General features: G+C 41.7%; 28 non-coding genes across 28 annotated transcripts; 9 read left to right on the top strand and 19 right to left on the bottom strand.

The window, feature by feature from the left end:
• Positions 1–23: 23 nt before the first annotated feature.
• LOC135158154 (5S ribosomal RNA) lies at positions 24–142 on the bottom strand. Its single transcript, XR_010296927.1, has one exon. It is a non-coding gene; the product is annotated as a 5S ribosomal RNA (ribosomal RNA).
• A 467-nt stretch (positions 143–609) lies between these two features.
• Positions 610–728, bottom strand: LOC135158153 (5S ribosomal RNA). Its single transcript, XR_010296926.1, has one exon. It is a non-coding gene; the product is annotated as a 5S ribosomal RNA (ribosomal RNA).
• Positions 729–1,195: 467 nt separating this feature from the next.
• Positions 1,196–1,314, bottom strand: LOC135158152 (5S ribosomal RNA). Its single transcript, XR_010296925.1, has one exon. It is a non-coding gene; the product is annotated as a 5S ribosomal RNA (ribosomal RNA).
• A 467-nt stretch (positions 1,315–1,781) lies between these two features.
• On the bottom strand, positions 1,782–1,900 carry LOC135158151 (5S ribosomal RNA). Its single transcript, XR_010296924.1, has one exon. It is a non-coding gene; the product is annotated as a 5S ribosomal RNA (ribosomal RNA).
• Positions 1,901–2,367: 467 nt separating this feature from the next.
• On the bottom strand, positions 2,368–2,486 carry LOC135158150 (5S ribosomal RNA). Its single transcript, XR_010296923.1, has one exon. It is a non-coding gene; the product is annotated as a 5S ribosomal RNA (ribosomal RNA).
• Positions 2,487–2,953: 467 nt separating this feature from the next.
• Positions 2,954–3,072, bottom strand: LOC135158149 (5S ribosomal RNA). Its single transcript, XR_010296922.1, has one exon. It is a non-coding gene; the product is annotated as a 5S ribosomal RNA (ribosomal RNA).
• A 3,466-nt stretch (positions 3,073–6,538) lies between these two features.
• Positions 6,539–6,657, bottom strand: LOC135158148 (5S ribosomal RNA). Its single transcript, XR_010296921.1, has one exon. It is a non-coding gene; the product is annotated as a 5S ribosomal RNA (ribosomal RNA).
• A 467-nt stretch (positions 6,658–7,124) lies between these two features.
• LOC135158146 (5S ribosomal RNA) lies at positions 7,125–7,243 on the bottom strand. The gene has a single exon (XR_010296919.1). It is a non-coding gene; the product is annotated as a 5S ribosomal RNA (ribosomal RNA).
• Positions 7,244–7,710: 467 nt separating this feature from the next.
• LOC135158145 (5S ribosomal RNA) lies at positions 7,711–7,829 on the bottom strand. Its single transcript, XR_010296918.1, has one exon. It is a non-coding gene; the product is annotated as a 5S ribosomal RNA (ribosomal RNA).
• A 467-nt stretch (positions 7,830–8,296) lies between these two features.
• On the bottom strand, positions 8,297–8,415 carry LOC135158144 (5S ribosomal RNA). Its single transcript, XR_010296917.1, has one exon. It is a non-coding gene; the product is annotated as a 5S ribosomal RNA (ribosomal RNA).
• Positions 8,416–8,882: 467 nt separating this feature from the next.
• LOC135158143 (5S ribosomal RNA) lies at positions 8,883–9,001 on the bottom strand. The gene has a single exon (XR_010296916.1). It is a non-coding gene; the product is annotated as a 5S ribosomal RNA (ribosomal RNA).
• Positions 9,002–9,468: 467 nt separating this feature from the next.
• LOC135158142 (5S ribosomal RNA) lies at positions 9,469–9,587 on the bottom strand. Its single transcript, XR_010296915.1, has one exon. It is a non-coding gene; the product is annotated as a 5S ribosomal RNA (ribosomal RNA).
• Positions 9,588–10,054: 467 nt separating this feature from the next.
• Positions 10,055–10,173, bottom strand: LOC135158141 (5S ribosomal RNA). The gene has a single exon (XR_010296914.1). It is a non-coding gene; the product is annotated as a 5S ribosomal RNA (ribosomal RNA).
• A 467-nt stretch (positions 10,174–10,640) lies between these two features.
• On the bottom strand, positions 10,641–10,759 carry LOC135158140 (5S ribosomal RNA). Its single transcript, XR_010296913.1, has one exon. It is a non-coding gene; the product is annotated as a 5S ribosomal RNA (ribosomal RNA).
• Positions 10,760–10,974: 215 nt separating this feature from the next.
• On the top strand, positions 10,975–11,093 carry LOC135158550 (5S ribosomal RNA). Its single transcript, XR_010297323.1, has one exon. It is a non-coding gene; the product is annotated as a 5S ribosomal RNA (ribosomal RNA).
• A 467-nt stretch (positions 11,094–11,560) lies between these two features.
• On the top strand, positions 11,561–11,679 carry LOC135158139 (5S ribosomal RNA). The gene has a single exon (XR_010296912.1). It is a non-coding gene; the product is annotated as a 5S ribosomal RNA (ribosomal RNA).
• Positions 11,680–12,146: 467 nt separating this feature from the next.
• LOC135158138 (5S ribosomal RNA) lies at positions 12,147–12,265 on the top strand. Its single transcript, XR_010296911.1, has one exon. It is a non-coding gene; the product is annotated as a 5S ribosomal RNA (ribosomal RNA).
• A 467-nt stretch (positions 12,266–12,732) lies between these two features.
• Positions 12,733–12,851, top strand: LOC135158137 (5S ribosomal RNA). Its single transcript, XR_010296910.1, has one exon. It is a non-coding gene; the product is annotated as a 5S ribosomal RNA (ribosomal RNA).
• Positions 12,852–13,318: 467 nt separating this feature from the next.
• Positions 13,319–13,437, top strand: LOC135158135 (5S ribosomal RNA). The gene has a single exon (XR_010296908.1). It is a non-coding gene; the product is annotated as a 5S ribosomal RNA (ribosomal RNA).
• A 467-nt stretch (positions 13,438–13,904) lies between these two features.
• Positions 13,905–14,023, top strand: LOC135158134 (5S ribosomal RNA). Its single transcript, XR_010296907.1, has one exon. It is a non-coding gene; the product is annotated as a 5S ribosomal RNA (ribosomal RNA).
• Positions 14,024–14,490: 467 nt separating this feature from the next.
• Positions 14,491–14,609, top strand: LOC135158133 (5S ribosomal RNA). Its single transcript, XR_010296906.1, has one exon. It is a non-coding gene; the product is annotated as a 5S ribosomal RNA (ribosomal RNA).
• A 467-nt stretch (positions 14,610–15,076) lies between these two features.
• Positions 15,077–15,195, top strand: LOC135158132 (5S ribosomal RNA). The gene has a single exon (XR_010296905.1). It is a non-coding gene; the product is annotated as a 5S ribosomal RNA (ribosomal RNA).
• Positions 15,196–15,662: 467 nt separating this feature from the next.
• LOC135158131 (5S ribosomal RNA) lies at positions 15,663–15,781 on the top strand. The gene has a single exon (XR_010296904.1). It is a non-coding gene; the product is annotated as a 5S ribosomal RNA (ribosomal RNA).
• A 463-nt stretch (positions 15,782–16,244) lies between these two features.
• LOC135158561 (5S ribosomal RNA) lies at positions 16,245–16,363 on the bottom strand. The gene has a single exon (XR_010297332.1). It is a non-coding gene; the product is annotated as a 5S ribosomal RNA (ribosomal RNA).
• Positions 16,364–16,830: 467 nt separating this feature from the next.
• Positions 16,831–16,949, bottom strand: LOC135158560 (5S ribosomal RNA). Its single transcript, XR_010297331.1, has one exon. It is a non-coding gene; the product is annotated as a 5S ribosomal RNA (ribosomal RNA).
• A 467-nt stretch (positions 16,950–17,416) lies between these two features.
• On the bottom strand, positions 17,417–17,535 carry LOC135158559 (5S ribosomal RNA). The gene has a single exon (XR_010297330.1). It is a non-coding gene; the product is annotated as a 5S ribosomal RNA (ribosomal RNA).
• A 467-nt stretch (positions 17,536–18,002) lies between these two features.
• LOC135158558 (5S ribosomal RNA) lies at positions 18,003–18,121 on the bottom strand. Its single transcript, XR_010297329.1, has one exon. It is a non-coding gene; the product is annotated as a 5S ribosomal RNA (ribosomal RNA).
• A 467-nt stretch (positions 18,122–18,588) lies between these two features.
• LOC135158557 (5S ribosomal RNA) lies at positions 18,589–18,707 on the bottom strand. The gene has a single exon (XR_010297328.1). It is a non-coding gene; the product is annotated as a 5S ribosomal RNA (ribosomal RNA).
• Positions 18,708–19,002: the final 295 nt, after the last annotated feature.

Genomic DNA, 19,002 nt, shown 5'->3' with positions numbered 1-19,002 from the left:
GGGGCATTTCATGAAGCAAAAAATGCCTACAACACCCGGTATTCCCAGGCGGTCTCCCATCCAAGTACTAACCGAGCCCTATGCTGCTTGACTTCGGTGATCGGACGAGAACCGGTATATTCAGCATGGTATGGTCGTAGGCTCTTGCTCCATCAAAGTCAAGCTATTTGAAGGGATACTATGACGTCATCATCTATTTAATCCCTGTCAGTAATAATATTGGTTTCTTGATGTCTTCAGTCATTCCACCGATCTTTCATTGGGTTTGTTTCAGTTTCCATCGGATGCCTACCTACGAGAATTTTGAGATATTGTCGTGTTTTTTTTCTTGGATGCGCACCTGTGTGTGACGCAACAATTCACATGATGGTGTAGGCCTTGAACTGCGCGCCTCGTCTCTTGGAGACCCTGTGCTTGCAAACAAACGACTTTCCTCATTGCCTTGAATGTCGGACATCAAGCGAAAAGTTTATTCCTGCTCTATTAAAAAGGGTGACGAAGGAGACGAAAAAGACAACAAAAAGAGACAAAAGTGATACTATAAGGAAAACAAATACCAACGACTTAAAATGTAAAAATGAATAAAGGGGCATTTCATGAAGCAAAAAATGCCTACAACACCCGGTATTCCCAGGCGGTCTCCCATCCAAGTACTAACCGAGCCCTATGCTGCTTGACTTCGGTGATCGGACGAGAACCGGTATATTCAGCATGGTATGGTCGTAGGCTCTTGCTCCATCAAAGTCAAGCTATTTGAAGGGATACTATGACGTCATCATCTATTTAATCCCTGTCAGTAATAATATTGGTTTCTTGATGTCTTCAGTCATTCCACCGATCTTTCATTGGGTTTGTTTCAGTTTCCATCGGATGCCTACCTACGAGAATTTTGAGATATTGTCGTGTTTTTTTTCTTGGATGCGCACCTGTGTGTGACGCAACAATTCACATGATGGTGTAGGCCTTGAACTGCGCGCCTCGTCTCTTGGAGACCCTGTGCTTGCAAACAAACGACTTTCCTCATTGCCTTGAATGTCGGACATCAAGCGAAAAGTTTATTCCTGCTCTATTAAAAAGGGTGACGAAGGAGACGAAAAAGACAACAAAAAGAGACAAAAGTGATACTATAAGGAAAACAAATACCAACGACTTAAAATGTAAAAATGAATAAAGGGGCATTTCATGAAGCAAAAAATGCCTACAACACCCGGTATTCCCAGGCGGTCTCCCATCCAAGTACTAACCGAGCCCTATGCTGCTTGACTTCGGTGATCGGACGAGAACCGGTATATTCAGCATGGTATGGTCGTAGGCTCTTGCTCCATCAAAGTCAAGCTATTTGAAGGGATACTATGACGTCATCATCTATTTAATCCCTGTCAGTAATAATATTGGTTTCTTGATGTCTTCAGTCATTCCACCGATCTTTCATTGGGTTTGTTTCAGTTTCCATCGGATGCCTACCTACGAGAATTTTGAGATATTGTCGTGTTTTTTTTCTTGGATGCGCACCTGTGTGTGACGCAACAATTCACATGATGGTGTAGGCCTTGAACTGCGCGCCTCGTCTCTTGGAGACCCTGTGCTTGCAAACAAACGACTTTCCTCATTGCCTTGAATGTCGGACATCAAGCGAAAAGTTTATTCCTGCTCTATTAAAAAGGGTGACGAAGGAGACGAAAAAGACAACAAAAAGAGACAAAAGTGATACTATAAGGAAAACAAATACCAACGACTTAAAATGTAAAAATGAATAAAGGGGCATTTCATGAAGCAAAAAATGCCTACAACACCCGGTATTCCCAGGCGGTCTCCCATCCAAGTACTAACCGAGCCCTATGCTGCTTGACTTCGGTGATCGGACGAGAACCGGTATATTCAGCATGGTATGGTCGTAGGCTCTTGCTCCATCAAAGTCAAGCTATTTGAAGGGATACTATGACGTCATCATCTATTTAATCCCTGTCAGTAATAATATTGGTTTCTTGATGTCTTCAGTCATTCCACCGATCTTTCATTGGGTTTGTTTCAGTTTCCATCGGATGCCTACCTACGAGAATTTTGAGATATTGTCGTGTTTTTTTTCTTGGATGCGCACCTGTGTGTGACGCAACAATTCACATGATGGTGTAGGCCTTGAACTGCGCGCCTCGTCTCTTGGAGACCCTGTGCTTGCAAACAAACGACTTTCCTCATTGCCTTGAATGTCGGACATCAAGCGAAAAGTTTATTCCTGCTCTATTAAAAAGGGTGACGAAGGAGACGAAAAAGACAACAAAAAGAGACAAAAGTGATACTATAAGGAAAACAAATACCAACGACTTAAAATGTAAAAATGAATAAAGGGGCATTTCATGAAGCAAAAAATGCCTACAACACCCGGTATTCCCAGGCGGTCTCCCATCCAAGTACTAACCGAGCCCTATGCTGCTTGACTTCGGTGATCGGACGAGAACCGGTATATTCAGCATGGTATGGTCGTAGGCTCTTGCTCCATCAAAGTCAAGCTATTTGAAGGGATACTATGACGTCATCATCTATTTAATCCCTGTCAGTAATAATATTGGTTTCTTGATGTCTTCAGTCATTCCACCGATCTTTCATTGGGTTTGTTTCAGTTTCCATCGGATGCCTACCTACGAGAATTTTGAGATATTGTCGTGTTTTTTTTCTTGGATGCGCACCTGTGTGTGACGCAACAATTCACATGATGGTGTAGGCCTTGAACTGCGCGCCTCGTCTCTTGGAGACCCTGTGCTTGCAAACAAACGACTTTCCTCATTGCCTTGAATGTCGGACATCAAGCGAAAAGTTTATTCCTGCTCTATTAAAAAGGGTGACGAAGGAGACGAAAAAGACAACAAAAAGAGACAAAAGTGATACTATAAGGAAAACAAATACCAACGACTTAAAATGTAAAAATGAATAAAGGGGCATTTCATGAAGCAAAAAATGCCTACAACACCCGGTATTCCCAGGCGGTCTCCCATCCAAGTACTAACCGAGCCCTATGCTGCTTGACTTCGGTGATCGGACGAGAACCGGTATATTCAGCATGGTATGGTCGTAGGCTCTTGCTCCATCAAAGTCAAGCTATTTGAAGGGATACTATGACGTCATCATCTATTTAATCCCTGTCAGTAATAATATTGGTTTCTTGATGTCTTCAGTCATTCCACCGATCTTTCATTGGGTTTGTTTCAGTTTCCATCGGATGCCTACCTACGAGAATTTTGAGATATGTGACTCGTCACACCGAAATGAGAGACAAGTCGGAATTTTTCAAATCCAATTTTTTTTGTTATTATTATTTCCCGTTTCTTTACCTTTAATTTGATGTATCACTCGTTCCTTAAGAGTAAATATTAGTGGAGATATTAGCCTTAGAATGCAAGAAGAATTGGGCTCTTGGAAATCAAAATCAAGGGAAAAACGCTTTTGAAGTTTGACTTCCGTTTTGACTCCGCACCAGGAAAAAGTCTACTTTGTCACCGCTATGCTAACCGAAATGCCCTAGCAACCCCTTGCCAAAATAGTGAAACGATTGACCAATGAGGAGGCTTCAACCGTGCCGCTGCGCTGAGAACAGTAGTCAAATAGGGCACGTGCGATCGCGGCAAGCAAGACAACGGCAATTTTACATTTTGTTTTAATTTCCGTGATTATACCAAGGAGGTTGTAGAAAGTTCTTGATTATACAAGTAATTGATATCTTTATCAAAGAAATGAAAATGTTATGCATGCTCTACCTAATTATTGTAAGAAAAGGTCGGATATAAAACCATGGGGGGGGATTCCAATAGTTTCGTTGTGTCAACGTGTTATTTGAATGACAATCCGTAAAGCGAGTCACTATGACTGCAATCACCGCATGGTCCAATTAAATAAAATATCCTTGTAAAATAGTTAATGTCTTTGTTTTCTATAAATATGAACCTGTTATAATGGATATAGGCCATAATTTTTTTTATTTTTCCCTTACAAATTTACGTTTTATGAATGCTTATATCATTTAAACAGTGGGAATAATTTGCTCGATCTTGTCTCTTATAGATCAAACGTGTTATCAGGTATATCATGTGTTTGCTCTACTCTGTTGTATAATACCAAAGCATATACTGTTTTAAAAAATCAAGCTCATGTTAAATGTTTCGTCATGTTCATTATGCGCCTCTAAAAATCCCTGCATTTGCCTCATTATTTCAGAAACACGCATTCTTGGTACACCGTTATTGAGTCTTCCAAATCAACTTGCGATAAATCTTCAATACTTGATAACAAAATATAGTTAAACTATAAGCATAATTTTATTCCATATTTACTGCAATTTTTCCTCCCTTGAAATGTCATCACCAAACCAACACTATGGAGGCATAAGCTTTCTTCTAATACCTTACAAAGCTCCCAAAGCTTAGGATACTGTTTGTTAAAAAAGAGGTTCAATTAAAGGGAATGAGACATCAAAGTTCCCCGTTAGACCCTCGACAATGAGGTAATCTCTCCTATTAAAATCCCCCATGAGTGGGCCCTTATTATAACAAAGGAGTATCAACATCCTGCTTCGGGGGGGGGGAGGTGAAAGGGAAAATCACAGGGATTTTTTCTTCTTTCTTTTGTTGCAGTGTTTGAATAAAGAAAACTTAATTGATCTTTAATATTTCAATAATAGTTTACTGTAATGTGTATCACCCATGCATAACAAATCATGTAACGCAACTGTTGCACAAGCGGATCCAGGGGGACCGATGCCCCCCTCCCCATTGGCGGCGCAAATAAGGGGAAAAGAGGGAAATAGGGAAATTTGGTAAAAGGGGATGAGTACAGAGGGAAAAGGAAGAGGAAATACACACTGTAAGAGGAGGAAAACGAGTGAATAAATTAAAGGTCGGGGAAGATATTTCAGTTCGGACATCGGGCTTTCATTTTTTGTTTTGATATACAAATTTATTCTATCTATTTTTTCCAGCTCGCGATTTGCGCTCGTACTATTTAAATAGGGTTCATGAGATAATTACACTTTTATGTTGTTTCATAAGAATAAAGGTCAGAACCGACTGTTTGGAATACCCCTTCTACAAAGAAGCCCCCCCCCCCCAAAAAAAAAATGTACATTGAGCGGCCGATCGGGGAAAATATGAATGAAAAATATTTAACCCCCCCCCCCTATTGGAGGAAGCTGAATCCACCCCTGTGTTTGTGGTATTGTAAAATTCACAAGATTTGTGGTACATAATACACGTGGATAGGAATGAGAAGAAGAGGAATAAGAATTATAAGGGTAGAAAAACGTGTACATGTATACAAGAGGAAAAGTAGAATAAGGAGAAGCGGATCGAGAAGAAGAAGAACATGAAGAAGTAGAAGAAGAAAAATAGGAGTAAGACAGGGGATGAGAAGGGGAAAATGATCACCAGCAAAAAAAAAAGAAGATTAAAGCGGGAGAAGAACGAAAAAACAGACATTAGACAGAATAACGAAAGGCAGAAGAAAAAAGGAGGAAAGTGAAAAGAAGAGGAATAAGACGGAGAGGTTAAGCAAAGGGAAGGATTTGAACAATTAGTTTATTTGGAAAACGCTATCTAATAAATTTTTTAATGAAAATATCTTGATCATAGGCCTATGATGAGAGAATCTGAAACACATGTTCTTGTTGTTTTCAATGAAAATTACCCGGGGAAAATAATCCTTACAAACACACCGTGTTTCGAATACTCTGCGTTCTTGGCTTTTATTTCGCGATTATAGTTTGGCTAAATACTCTAGATGAGGTATTATTCCATCTCCTGGTCCCGTTTGTAAACTTTTGTCAAAAAGCATGCTTTTCAGAATACCTATTGAGCGCGATGTTTCTTTCTAAAACTGTATCCTGGACTTATCGATCGATCGAGCGATCGCCTGGCCGCTGTTCATTTCAACATGTTCATGAATAGCCAATCAACAATGTCTTACGTTGCTAGGGGCGGAGCGTAGTATGGAGCGAAATTCGATCAAGTCGAGCGTGCGGAGTGTCAGAAAAAGTTGCAACTGACCGAAAAAAACACTCGCGGAAAAATTGCTTTTTTATCATTTTCCTGTTATCAATTTCACTCATCTTTTTAACAGAGTAAACATAAAACATTGAGAAATCAGAAAATGAAAAAAATATATATCATAAAAAATTTGACAATTTTATTAGTTTGTCGATTTTCTAAGTGATTCAATCTGCGACTTGTCTCTCATTTCGGTATGATTTGTCACATATTGTCGTGTTTTTTTTCTTGGATGCGCACCTGTGTGTGACGCAACAATTCACATGATGGTGTAGGCCTTGAACTGCGCGCCTCGTCTCTTGGAGACCCTGTGCTTGCAAACAAACGACTTTCCTCATTGCCTTGAATGTCGGACATCAAGCGAAAAGTTTATTCCTGCTCTATTAAAAAGGGTGACGAAGGAGACGAAAAAGACAACAAAAAGAGACAAAAGTGATACTATAAGGAAAACAAATACCAACGACTTAAAATGTAAAAATGAATAAAGGGGCATTTCATGAAGCAAAAAATGCCTACAACACCCGGTATTCCCAGGCGGTCTCCCATCCAAGTACTAACCGAGCCCTATGCTGCTTGACTTCGGTGATCGGACGAGAACCGGTATATTCAGCATGGTATGGTCGTAGGCTCTTGCTCCATCAAAGTCAAGCTATTTGAAGGGATACTATGACGTCATCATCTATTTAATCCCTGTCAGTAATAATATTGGTTTCTTGATGTCTTCAGTCATTCCACCGATCTTTCATTGGGTTTGTTTCAGTTTCCATCGGATGCCTACCTACGAGAATTTTGAGATATTGTCGTGTTTTTTTTCTTGGATGCGCACCTGTGTGTGACGCAACAATTCACATGATGGTGTAGGCCTTGAACTGCGCGCCTCGTCTCTTGGAGACCCTGTGCTTGCAAACAAACGACTTTCCTCATTGCCTTGAATGTCGGACATCAAGCGAAAAGTTTATTCCTGCTCTATTAAAAAGGGTGACGAAGGAGACGAAAAAGACAACAAAAAGAGACAAAAGTGATACTATAAGGAAAACAAATACCAACGACTTAAAATGTAAAAATGAATAAAGGGGCATTTCATGAAGCAAAAAATGCCTACAACACCCGGTATTCCCAGGCGGTCTCCCATCCAAGTACTAACCGAGCCCTATGCTGCTTGACTTCGGTGATCGGACGAGAACCGGTATATTCAGCATGGTATGGTCGTAGGCTCTTGCTCCATCAAAGTCAAGCTATTTGAAGGGATACTATGACGTCATCATCTATTTAATCCCTGTCAGTAATAATATTGGTTTCTTGATGTCTTCAGTCATTCCACCGATCTTTCATTGGGTTTGTTTCAGTTTCCATCGGATGCCTACCTACGAGAATTTTGAGATATTGTCGTGTTTTTTTTCTTGGATGCGCACCTGTGTGTGACGCAACAATTCACATGATGGTGTAGGCCTTGAACTGCGCGCCTCGTCTCTTGGAGACCCTGTGCTTGCAAACAAACGACTTTCCTCATTGCCTTGAATGTCGGACATCAAGCGAAAAGTTTATTCCTGCTCTATTAAAAAGGGTGACGAAGGAGACGAAAAAGACAACAAAAAGAGACAAAAGTGATACTATAAGGAAAACAAATACCAACGACTTAAAATGTAAAAATGAATAAAGGGGCATTTCATGAAGCAAAAAATGCCTACAACACCCGGTATTCCCAGGCGGTCTCCCATCCAAGTACTAACCGAGCCCTATGCTGCTTGACTTCGGTGATCGGACGAGAACCGGTATATTCAGCATGGTATGGTCGTAGGCTCTTGCTCCATCAAAGTCAAGCTATTTGAAGGGATACTATGACGTCATCATCTATTTAATCCCTGTCAGTAATAATATTGGTTTCTTGATGTCTTCAGTCATTCCACCGATCTTTCATTGGGTTTGTTTCAGTTTCCATCGGATGCCTACCTACGAGAATTTTGAGATATTGTCGTGTTTTTTTTCTTGGATGCGCACCTGTGTGTGACGCAACAATTCACATGATGGTGTAGGCCTTGAACTGCGCGCCTCGTCTCTTGGAGACCCTGTGCTTGCAAACAAACGACTTTCCTCATTGCCTTGAATGTCGGACATCAAGCGAAAAGTTTATTCCTGCTCTATTAAAAAGGGTGACGAAGGAGACGAAAAAGACAACAAAAAGAGACAAAAGTGATACTATAAGGAAAACAAATACCAACGACTTAAAATGTAAAAATGAATAAAGGGGCATTTCATGAAGCAAAAAATGCCTACAACACCCGGTATTCCCAGGCGGTCTCCCATCCAAGTACTAACCGAGCCCTATGCTGCTTGACTTCGGTGATCGGACGAGAACCGGTATATTCAGCATGGTATGGTCGTAGGCTCTTGCTCCATCAAAGTCAAGCTATTTGAAGGGATACTATGACGTCATCATCTATTTAATCCCTGTCAGTAATAATATTGGTTTCTTGATGTCTTCAGTCATTCCACCGATCTTTCATTGGGTTTGTTTCAGTTTCCATCGGATGCCTACCTACGAGAATTTTGAGATATTGTCGTGTTTTTTTTCTTGGATGCGCACCTGTGTGTGACGCAACAATTCACATGATGGTGTAGGCCTTGAACTGCGCGCCTCGTCTCTTGGAGACCCTGTGCTTGCAAACAAACGACTTTCCTCATTGCCTTGAATGTCGGACATCAAGCGAAAAGTTTATTCCTGCTCTATTAAAAAGGGTGACGAAGGAGACGAAAAAGACAACAAAAAGAGACAAAAGTGATACTATAAGGAAAACAAATACCAACGACTTAAAATGTAAAAATGAATAAAGGGGCATTTCATGAAGCAAAAAATGCCTACAACACCCGGTATTCCCAGGCGGTCTCCCATCCAAGTACTAACCGAGCCCTATGCTGCTTGACTTCGGTGATCGGACGAGAACCGGTATATTCAGCATGGTATGGTCGTAGGCTCTTGCTCCATCAAAGTCAAGCTATTTGAAGGGATACTATGACGTCATCATCTATTTAATCCCTGTCAGTAATAATATTGGTTTCTTGATGTCTTCAGTCATTCCACCGATCTTTCATTGGGTTTGTTTCAGTTTCCATCGGATGCCTACCTACGAGAATTTTGAGATATTGTCGTGTTTTTTTTCTTGGATGCGCACCTGTGTGTGACGCAACAATTCACATGATGGTGTAGGCCTTGAACTGCGCGCCTCGTCTCTTGGAGACCCTGTGCTTGCAAACAAACGACTTTCCTCATTGCCTTGAATGTCGGACATCAAGCGAAAAGTTTATTCCTGCTCTATTAAAAAGGGTGACGAAGGAGACGAAAAAGACAACAAAAAGAGACAAAAGTGATACTATAAGGAAAACAAATACCAACGACTTAAAATGTAAAAATGAATAAAGGGGCATTTCATGAAGCAAAAAATGCCTACAACACCCGGTATTCCCAGGCGGTCTCCCATCCAAGTACTAACCGAGCCCTATGCTGCTTGACTTCGGTGATCGGACGAGAACCGGTATATTCAGCATGGTATGGTCGTAGGCTCTTGCTCCATCAAAGTCAAGCTATTTGAAGGGATACTATGACGTCATCATCTATTTAATCCCTGTCAGTAATAATATTGGTTTCTTGATGTCTTCAGTCATTCCACCGATCTTTCATTGGGTTTGTTTCAGTTTCCATCGGATGCCTACCTACGAGAATTTTGAGATATTGTCGTGTTTTTTTTCTTGGATGCGCACCTGTGTGTGACGCAACAATTCACATGATGGTGTAGGCCTTGAACTGCGCGCCTCGTCTCTTGGAGACCCTGTGCTTGCAAACAAACGACTTTCCTCATTGCCTTGAATGTCGGACATCAAGCGAAAAGTTTATTCCTGCTCTATTAAAAAGGGTGACGAAGGAGACGAAAAAGACAACAAAAAGAGACAAAAGTGATACTATAAGGAAAACAAATACCAACGACTTAAAATGTAAAAATGAATAAAGGGGCATTTCATGAAGCAAAAAATGCCTACAACACCCGGTATTCCCAGGCGGTCTCCCATCCAAGTACTAACCGAGCCCTATGCTGCTTGACTTCGGTGATCGGACGAGAACCGGTATATTCAGCATGGTATGGTCGTAGGCTCTTGCTCCATCAAAGTCAAGCTATTTGAAGGGATACTATGACGTCATCATCTATTTAATCCCTGTCAGTAATAATATTGGTTTCTTGATGTCTTCAGTCATTCCACCGATCTTTCATTGGGTTTGTTTCAGTTTCCATCGGATGCCTACCTACGAGAATTTTGAGATATTGTCGTGTTTTTTTTCTTGGATGCGCACCTGTGTGTGACGCAACAATTCACATGATGGTGTAGGCCTTGAACTGCGCGCCTCGTCTCTTGGAGACCCTGTGCTTGCAAACAAACGACTTTCCTCATTGCCTTGAATGTCGGACATCAAGCGAAAAGTTTATTCCTGCTCTATTAAAAAGGGTGACGAAGGAGACGAAAAAGACAACAAAAAGAGACAAAAGTGATACTATAAGGAAAACAAATACCAACGACTTAAAATGTAAAAATGAATAAAGGGGCATTTCATGAAGCAAAAAATGCCTACAACACCCGGTATTCCCAGGCGGTCTCCCATCCAAGTACTAACCGAGCCCTATGCTGCTTGACTTCGGTGATCGGACGAGAACCGGTATATTCAGCATGGTATGGTCGTAGGCTCTTGCTCCATCAAAGTCAAGCTATTTGAAGGGATACTATGACGTCATCATCTATTTAATCCCTGTCAGTAATAATATTGGTTTCTTGATGTCTTCAGTCATTCCACCGATCTTTCATTGGGTTTGTTTCAGTTTCCATCGGATGCCTACCTACGAGAATTTTGAGATATTGTCGTGTTTTTTTTCTTGGATGCGCACCTGTGTGTGACGCAACAATTCACGACCATACCATGCTGAATATACCGGTTCTCGTCCGATCACCGAAGTCAAGCAGCATAGGGCTCGGTTAGTACTTGGATGGGAGACCGCCTGGGAATACCGGGTGTTGTAGGCATTTTTTGCTTCATGAAATGCCCCTTTATTCATTTTTACATTTTAAGTCGTTGGTATTTGTTTTCCTTATAGTATCACTTTTGTCTCTTTTTGTTGTCTTTTTCGTCTCCTTCGTCACCCTTTTTAATAGAGCAGGAATAAACTTTTCGCTTGATGTCCGACATTCAAGGCAATGAGGAAAGTCGTTTGTTTGCAAGCACAGGGTCTCCAAGAGACGAGGCGCGCAGTTCAAGGCCTACACCATCATGTGAATTGTTGCGTCACACACAGGTGCGCATCCAAGAAAAAAAACACGACAATATCTCAAAATTCTCGTAGGTAGGCATCCGATGGAAACTGAAACAAACCCAATGAAAGATCGGTGGAATGACTGAAGACATCAAGAAACCAATATTATTACTGACAGGGATTAAATAGATGATGACGTCATAGTATCCCTTCAAATAGCTTGACTTTGATGGAGCAAGAGCCTACGACCATACCATGCTGAATATACCGGTTCTCGTCCGATCACCGAAGTCAAGCAGCATAGGGCTCGGTTAGTACTTGGATGGGAGACCGCCTGGGAATACCGGGTGTTGTAGGCATTTTTTGCTTCATGAAATGCCCCTTTATTCATTTTTACATTTTAAGTCGTTGGTATTTGTTTTCCTTATAGTATCACTTTTGTCTCTTTTTGTTGTCTTTTTCGTCTCCTTCGTCACCCTTTTTAATAGAGCAGGAATAAACTTTTCGCTTGATGTCCGACATTCAAGGCAATGAGGAAAGTCGTTTGTTTGCAAGCACAGGGTCTCCAAGAGACGAGGCGCGCAGTTCAAGGCCTACACCATCATGTGAATTGTTGCGTCACACACAGGTGCGCATCCAAGAAAAAAAACACGACAATATCTCAAAATTCTCGTAGGTAGGCATCCGATGGAAACTGAAACAAACCCAATGAAAGATCGGTGGAATGACTGAAGACATCAAGAAACCAATATTATTACTGACAGGGATTAAATAGATGATGACGTCATAGTATCCCTTCAAATAGCTTGACTTTGATGGAGCAAGAGCCTACGACCATACCATGCTGAATATACCGGTTCTCGTCCGATCACCGAAGTCAAGCAGCATAGGGCTCGGTTAGTACTTGGATGGGAGACCGCCTGGGAATACCGGGTGTTGTAGGCATTTTTTGCTTCATGAAATGCCCCTTTATTCATTTTTACATTTTAAGTCGTTGGTATTTGTTTTCCTTATAGTATCACTTTTGTCTCTTTTTGTTGTCTTTTTCGTCTCCTTCGTCACCCTTTTTAATAGAGCAGGAATAAACTTTTCGCTTGATGTCCGACATTCAAGGCAATGAGGAAAGTCGTTTGTTTGCAAGCACAGGGTCTCCAAGAGACGAGGCGCGCAGTTCAAGGCCTACACCATCATGTGAATTGTTGCGTCACACACAGGTGCGCATCCAAGAAAAAAAACACGACAATATCTCAAAATTCTCGTAGGTAGGCATCCGATGGAAACTGAAACAAACCCAATGAAAGATCGGTGGAATGACTGAAGACATCAAGAAACCAATATTATTACTGACAGGGATTAAATAGATGATGACGTCATAGTATCCCTTCAAATAGCTTGACTTTGATGGAGCAAGAGCCTACGACCATACCATGCTGAATATACCGGTTCTCGTCCGATCACCGAAGTCAAGCAGCATAGGGCTCGGTTAGTACTTGGATGGGAGACCGCCTGGGAATACCGGGTGTTGTAGGCATTTTTTGCTTCATGAAATGCCCCTTTATTCATTTTTACATTTTAAGTCGTTGGTATTTGTTTTCCTTATAGTATCACTTTTGTCTCTTTTTGTTGTCTTTTTCGTCTCCTTCGTCACCCTTTTTAATAGAGCAGGAATAAACTTTTCGCTTGATGTCCGACATTCAAGGCAATGAGGAAAGTCGTTTGTTTGCAAGCACAGGGTCTCCAAGAGACGAGGCGCGCAGTTCAAGGCCTACACCATCATGTGAATTGTTGCGTCACACACAGGTGCGCATCCAAGAAAAAAAACACGACAATATCTCAAAATTCTCGTAGGTAGGCATCCGATGGAAACTGAAACAAACCCAATGAAAGATCGGTGGAATGACTGAAGACATCAAGAAACCAATATTATTACTGACAGGGATTAAATAGATGATGACGTCATAGTATCCCTTCAAATAGCTTGACTTTGATGGAGCAAGAGCCTACGACCATACCATGCTGAATATACCGGTTCTCGTCCGATCACCGAAGTCAAGCAGCATAGGGCTCGGTTAGTACTTGGATGGGAGACCGCCTGGGAATACCGGGTGTTGTAGGCATTTTTTGCTTCATGAAATGCCCCTTTATTCATTTTTACATTTTAAGTCGTTGGTATTTGTTTTCCTTATAGTATCACTTTTGTCTCTTTTTGTTGTCTTTTTCGTCTCCTTCGTCACCCTTTTTAATAGAGCAGGAATAAACTTTTCGCTTGATGTCCGACATTCAAGGCAATGAGGAAAGTCGTTTGTTTGCAAGCACAGGGTCTCCAAGAGACGAGGCGCGCAGTTCAAGGCCTACACCATCATGTGAATTGTTGCGTCACACACAGGTGCGCATCCAAGAAAAAAAACACGACAATATCTCAAAATTCTCGTAGGTAGGCATCCGATGGAAACTGAAACAAACCCAATGAAAGATCGGTGGAATGACTGAAGACATCAAGAAACCAATATTATTACTGACAGGGATTAAATAGATGATGACGTCATAGTATCCCTTCAAATAGCTTGACTTTGATGGAGCAAGAGCCTACGACCATACCATGCTGAATATACCGGTTCTCGTCCGATCACCGAAGTCAAGCAGCATAGGGCTCGGTTAGTACTTGGATGGGAGACCGCCTGGGAATACCGGGTGTTGTAGGCATTTTTTGCTTCATGAAATGCCCCTTTATTCAGTTTTACATTTTAAGTCGTTGGTATTTGTTTTCCTTATAGTATCACTTTTGTCTCTTTTTGTTGTCTTTTTCGTCTCCTTCGTCACCCTTTTTAATAGAGCAGGAATAAACTTTTCGCTTGATGTCCGACATTCAAGGCAATGAGGAAAGTCGTTTGTTTGCAAGCACAGGGTCTCCAAGAGACGAGGCGCGCAGTTCAAGGCCTACACCATCATGTGAATTGTTGCGTCACACACAGGTGCGCATCCAAGAAAAAAAACACGACAATATCTCAAAATTCTCGTAGGTAGGCATCCGATGGAAACTGAAACAAACCCAATGAAAGATCGGTGGAATGACTGAAGACATCAAGAAACCAATATTATTACTGACAGGGATTAAATAGATGATGACGTCATAGTATCCCTTCAAATAGCTTGACTTTGATGGAGCAAGAGCCTACGACCATACCATGCTGAATATACCGGTTCTCGTCCGATCACCGAAGTCAAGCAGCATAGGGCTCGGTTAGTACTTGGATGGGAGACCGCCTGGGAATACCGGGTGTTGTAGGCATTTTTTGCTTCATGAAATGCCCCTTTATTCATTTTTACATTTTAAGTCGTTGGTATTTGTTTTCCTTATAGTATCACTTTTGTCTCTTTTTGTTGTCTTTTTCGTCTCCTTCGTCACCCTTTTTAATAGAGCAGGAATAAACTTTTCGCTTGATGTCCGACATTCAAGGCAATGAGGAAAGTCGTTTGTTTGCAAGCACAGGGTCTCCAAGAGACGAGGCGCGCAGTTCAAGGCCTACACCATCATGTGAATTGTTGCGTCACACACAGGTGCGCATCCAAGAAAAAAAACACGACAATATCTCAAAATTCTCGTAGGTAGGCATCCGATGGAAACTGAAACAAACCCAATGAAAGATCGGTGGAATGACTGAAGACATCAAGAAACCAATATTATTACTGACAGGGATTAAATAGATGATGACGTCATAGTATCCCTTCAAATAGCTTGACTTTGATGGAGCAAGAGCCTACGACCATACCATGCTGAATATACCGGTTCTCGTCCGATCACCGAAGTCAAGCAGCATAGGGCTCGGTTAGTACTTGGATGGGAGACCGCCTGGGAATACCGGGTGTTGTAGGCATTTTTTGCTTCATGAAATGCCCCTTTATTCATTTTTACATTTTAAGTCGTTGGTATTTGTTTTCCTTATAGTATCACTTTTGTCTCTTTTTGTTGTCTTTTTCGTCTCCTTCGTCACCCTTTTTAATAGAGCAGGAATAAACTTTTCGCTTGATGTCCGACATTCAAGGCAATGAGGAAAGTCGTTTGTTTGCAAGCACAGGGTCTCCAAGAGACGAGGCGCGCAGTTCAAGGCCTACACCATCATGTGAATTGTTGCGTCACACACAGGTGCGCATCCAAGAAAAAAAACACGACAATATCTCAAAATTCTCGTAGGTAGGCATCCGATGGAAACTGAAACAAACCCAATGAAAGATCGGTGGAATGACTGAAGACATCAAGAAACCAATATTATTACTGACAGGGATTAAATAGATGATGACGTCATAGTATCCCTTCAAATAGCTTGACTTTGATGGAGCAAGAGCCTACGACCATACCATGCTGAATATACCGGTTCTCGTCCGATCACCGAAGTCAAGCAGCATAGGGCTCGGTTAGTACTTGGATGGGAGACCGCCTGGGAATACCGGGTGTTGTAGGCATTTTTTGCTTCATGAAATGCCCCTTTATTCATTTTTACATTTTAAGTCGTTGGTATTTGTTTTCCTTATAGTATCACTTTTGTCTCTTTTTGTTGTCTTTTTCGTCTCCTTCGTCACCCTTTTTAATAGAGCAGGAATAAACTTTTCGCTTGATGTCCGACATTCAAGGCAATGAGGAAAGTCGTTTGTTTGCAAGCACAGGGTCTCCAAGAGACGAGGCGCGCAGTTCAAGGCCTACACCATCATGTGAATTGTTGCGTCACACACAGGTGCGCATCCAAGAAAAAAAACACGACAATATCTCAAAATTCTCGTAGGTAGGCATCCGATGGAAACTGAAACAAGGGTGACGAAGGAGACGAAAAAGACAACAAAAAGAGACAAAAGTGATACTATAAGGAAAACAAATACCAACGACTTAAAATGTAAAAATGAATAAAGGGGCATTTCATGAAGCAAAAAATGCCTACAACACCCGGTATTCCCAGGCGGTCTCCCATCCAAGTACTAACCGAGCCCTATGCTGCTTGACTTCGGTGATCGGACGAGAACCGGTATATTCAGCATGGTATGGTCGTAGGCTCTTGCTCCATCAAAGTCAAGCTATTTGAAGGGATACTATGACGTCATCATCTATTTAATCCCTGTCAGTAATAATATTGGTTTCTTGATGTCTTCAGTCATTCCACCGATCTTTCATTGGGTTTGTTTCAGTTTCCATCGGATGCCTACCTACGAGAATTTTGAGATATTGTCGTGTTTTTTTTCTTGGATGCGCACCTGTGTGTGACGCAACAATTCACATGATGGTGTAGGCCTTGAACTGCGCGCCTCGTCTCTTGGAGACCCTGTGCTTGCAAACAAACGACTTTCCTCATTGCCTTGAATGTCGGACATCAAGCGAAAAGTTTATTCCTGCTCTATTAAAAAGGGTGACGAAGGAGACGAAAAAGACAACAAAAAGAGACAAAAGTGATACTATAAGGAAAACAAATACCAACGACTTAAAATGTAAAAATGAATAAAGGGGCATTTCATGAAGCAAAAAATGCCTACAACACCCGGTATTCCCAGGCGGTCTCCCATCCAAGTACTAACCGAGCCCTATGCTGCTTGACTTCGGTGATCGGACGAGAACCGGTATATTCAGCATGGTATGGTCGTAGGCTCTTGCTCCATCAAAGTCAAGCTATTTGAAGGGATACTATGACGTCATCATCTATTTAATCCCTGTCAGTAATAATATTGGTTTCTTGATGTCTTCAGTCATTCCACCGATCTTTCATTGGGTTTGTTTCAGTTTCCATCGGATGCCTACCTACGAGAATTTTGAGATATTGTCGTGTTTTTTTTCTTGGATGCGCACCTGTGTGTGACGCAACAATTCACATGATGGTGTAGGCCTTGAACTGCGCGCCTCGTCTCTTGGAGACCCTGTGCTTGCAAACAAACGACTTTCCTCATTGCCTTGAATGTCGGACATCAAGCGAAAAGTTTATTCCTGCTCTATTAAAAAGGGTGACGAAGGAGACGAAAAAGACAACAAAAAGAGACAAAAGTGATACTATAAGGAAAACAAATACCAACGACTTAAAATGTAAAAATGAATAAAGGGGCATTTCATGAAGCAAAAAATGCCTACAACACCCGGTATTCCCAGGCGGTCTCCCATCCAAGTACTAACCGAGCCCTATGCTGCTTGACTTCGGTGATCGGACGAGAACCGGTATATTCAGCATGGTATGGTCGTAGGCTCTTGCTCCATCAAAGTCAAGCTATTTGAAGGGATACTATGACGTCATCATCTATTTAATCCCTGTCAGTAATAATATTGGTTTCTTGATGTCTTCAGTCATTCCACCGATCTTTCATTGGGTTTGTTTCAGTTTCCATCGGATGCCTACCTACGAGAATTTTGAGATATTGTCGTGTTTTTTTTCTTGGATGCGCACCTGTGTGTGACGCAACAATTCACATGATGGTGTAGGCCTTGAACTGCGCGCCTCGTCTCTTGGAGACCCTGTGCTTGCAAACAAACGACTTTCCTCATTGCCTTGAATGTCGGACATCAAGCGAAAAGTTTATTCCTGCTCTATTAAAAAGGGTGACGAAGGAGACGAAAAAGACAACAAAAAGAGACAAAAGTGATACTATAAGGAAAACAAATACCAACGACTTAAAATGTAAAAATGAATAAAGGGGCATTTCATGAAGCAAAAAATGCCTACAACACCCGGTATTCCCAGGCGGTCTCCCATCCAAGTACTAACCGAGCCCTATGCTGCTTGACTTCGGTGATCGGACGAGAACCGGTATATTCAGCATGGTATGGTCGTAGGCTCTTGCTCCATCAAAGTCAAGCTATTTGAAGGGATACTATGACGTCATCATCTATTTAATCCCTGTCAGTAATAATATTGGTTTCTTGATGTCTTCAGTCATTCCACCGATCTTTCATTGGGTTTGTTTCAGTTTCCATCGGATGCCTACCTACGAGAATTTTGAGATATTGTCGTGTTTTTTTTCTTGGATGCGCACCTGTGTGTGACGCAACAATTCACATGATGGTGTAGGCCTTGAACTGCGCGCCTCGTCTCTTGGAGACCCTGTGCTTGCAAACAAACGACTTTCCTCATTGCCTTGAATGTCGGACATCAAGCGAAAAGTTTATTCCTGCTCTATTAAAAAGGGTGACGAAGGAGACGAAAAAGACAACAAAAAGAGACAAAAGTGATACTATAAGGAAAACAAATACCAACGACTTAAAATGTAAAAATGAATAAAGGGGCATTTCATGAAGCAAAAAATGCCTACAACACCCGGTATTCCCAGGCGGTCTCCCATCCAAGTACTAACCGAGCCCTATGCTGCTTGACTTCGGTGATCGGACGAGAACCGGTATATTCAGCATGGTATGGTCGTAGGCTCTTGCTCCATCAAAGTCAAGCTATTTGAAGGGATACTATGACGTCATCATCTATTTAATCCCTGTCAGTAATAATATTGGTTTCTTGATGTCTTCAGTCATTCCACCGATCTTTCATTGGGTTTGTTTCAGTTTCCATCGGATGCCTACCTACGAGAATTTTGAGATATTGTCGTGTTTTTTTTCTTGGATGCGCACCTGTGTGTGACGCAACAATTCACATGATGGTGTAGGCCTTGAACTGCGCGCCTCGTCTCTTGGAGACCCTGTGCTTGCAAACAAACGACTTTCCTCA

Source organism: Lytechinus pictus, unplaced genomic scaffold, assembly GCF_037042905.1.
Source record: "Lytechinus pictus isolate F3 Inbred unplaced genomic scaffold, Lp3.0 scaffold_45, whole genome shotgun sequence".
Lineage (NCBI taxonomy): Eukaryota > Metazoa > Echinodermata > Echinoidea > Temnopleuroida > Toxopneustidae > Lytechinus > Lytechinus pictus.
This window is presented reverse-complemented; position numbering and strand designations above follow the sequence as displayed.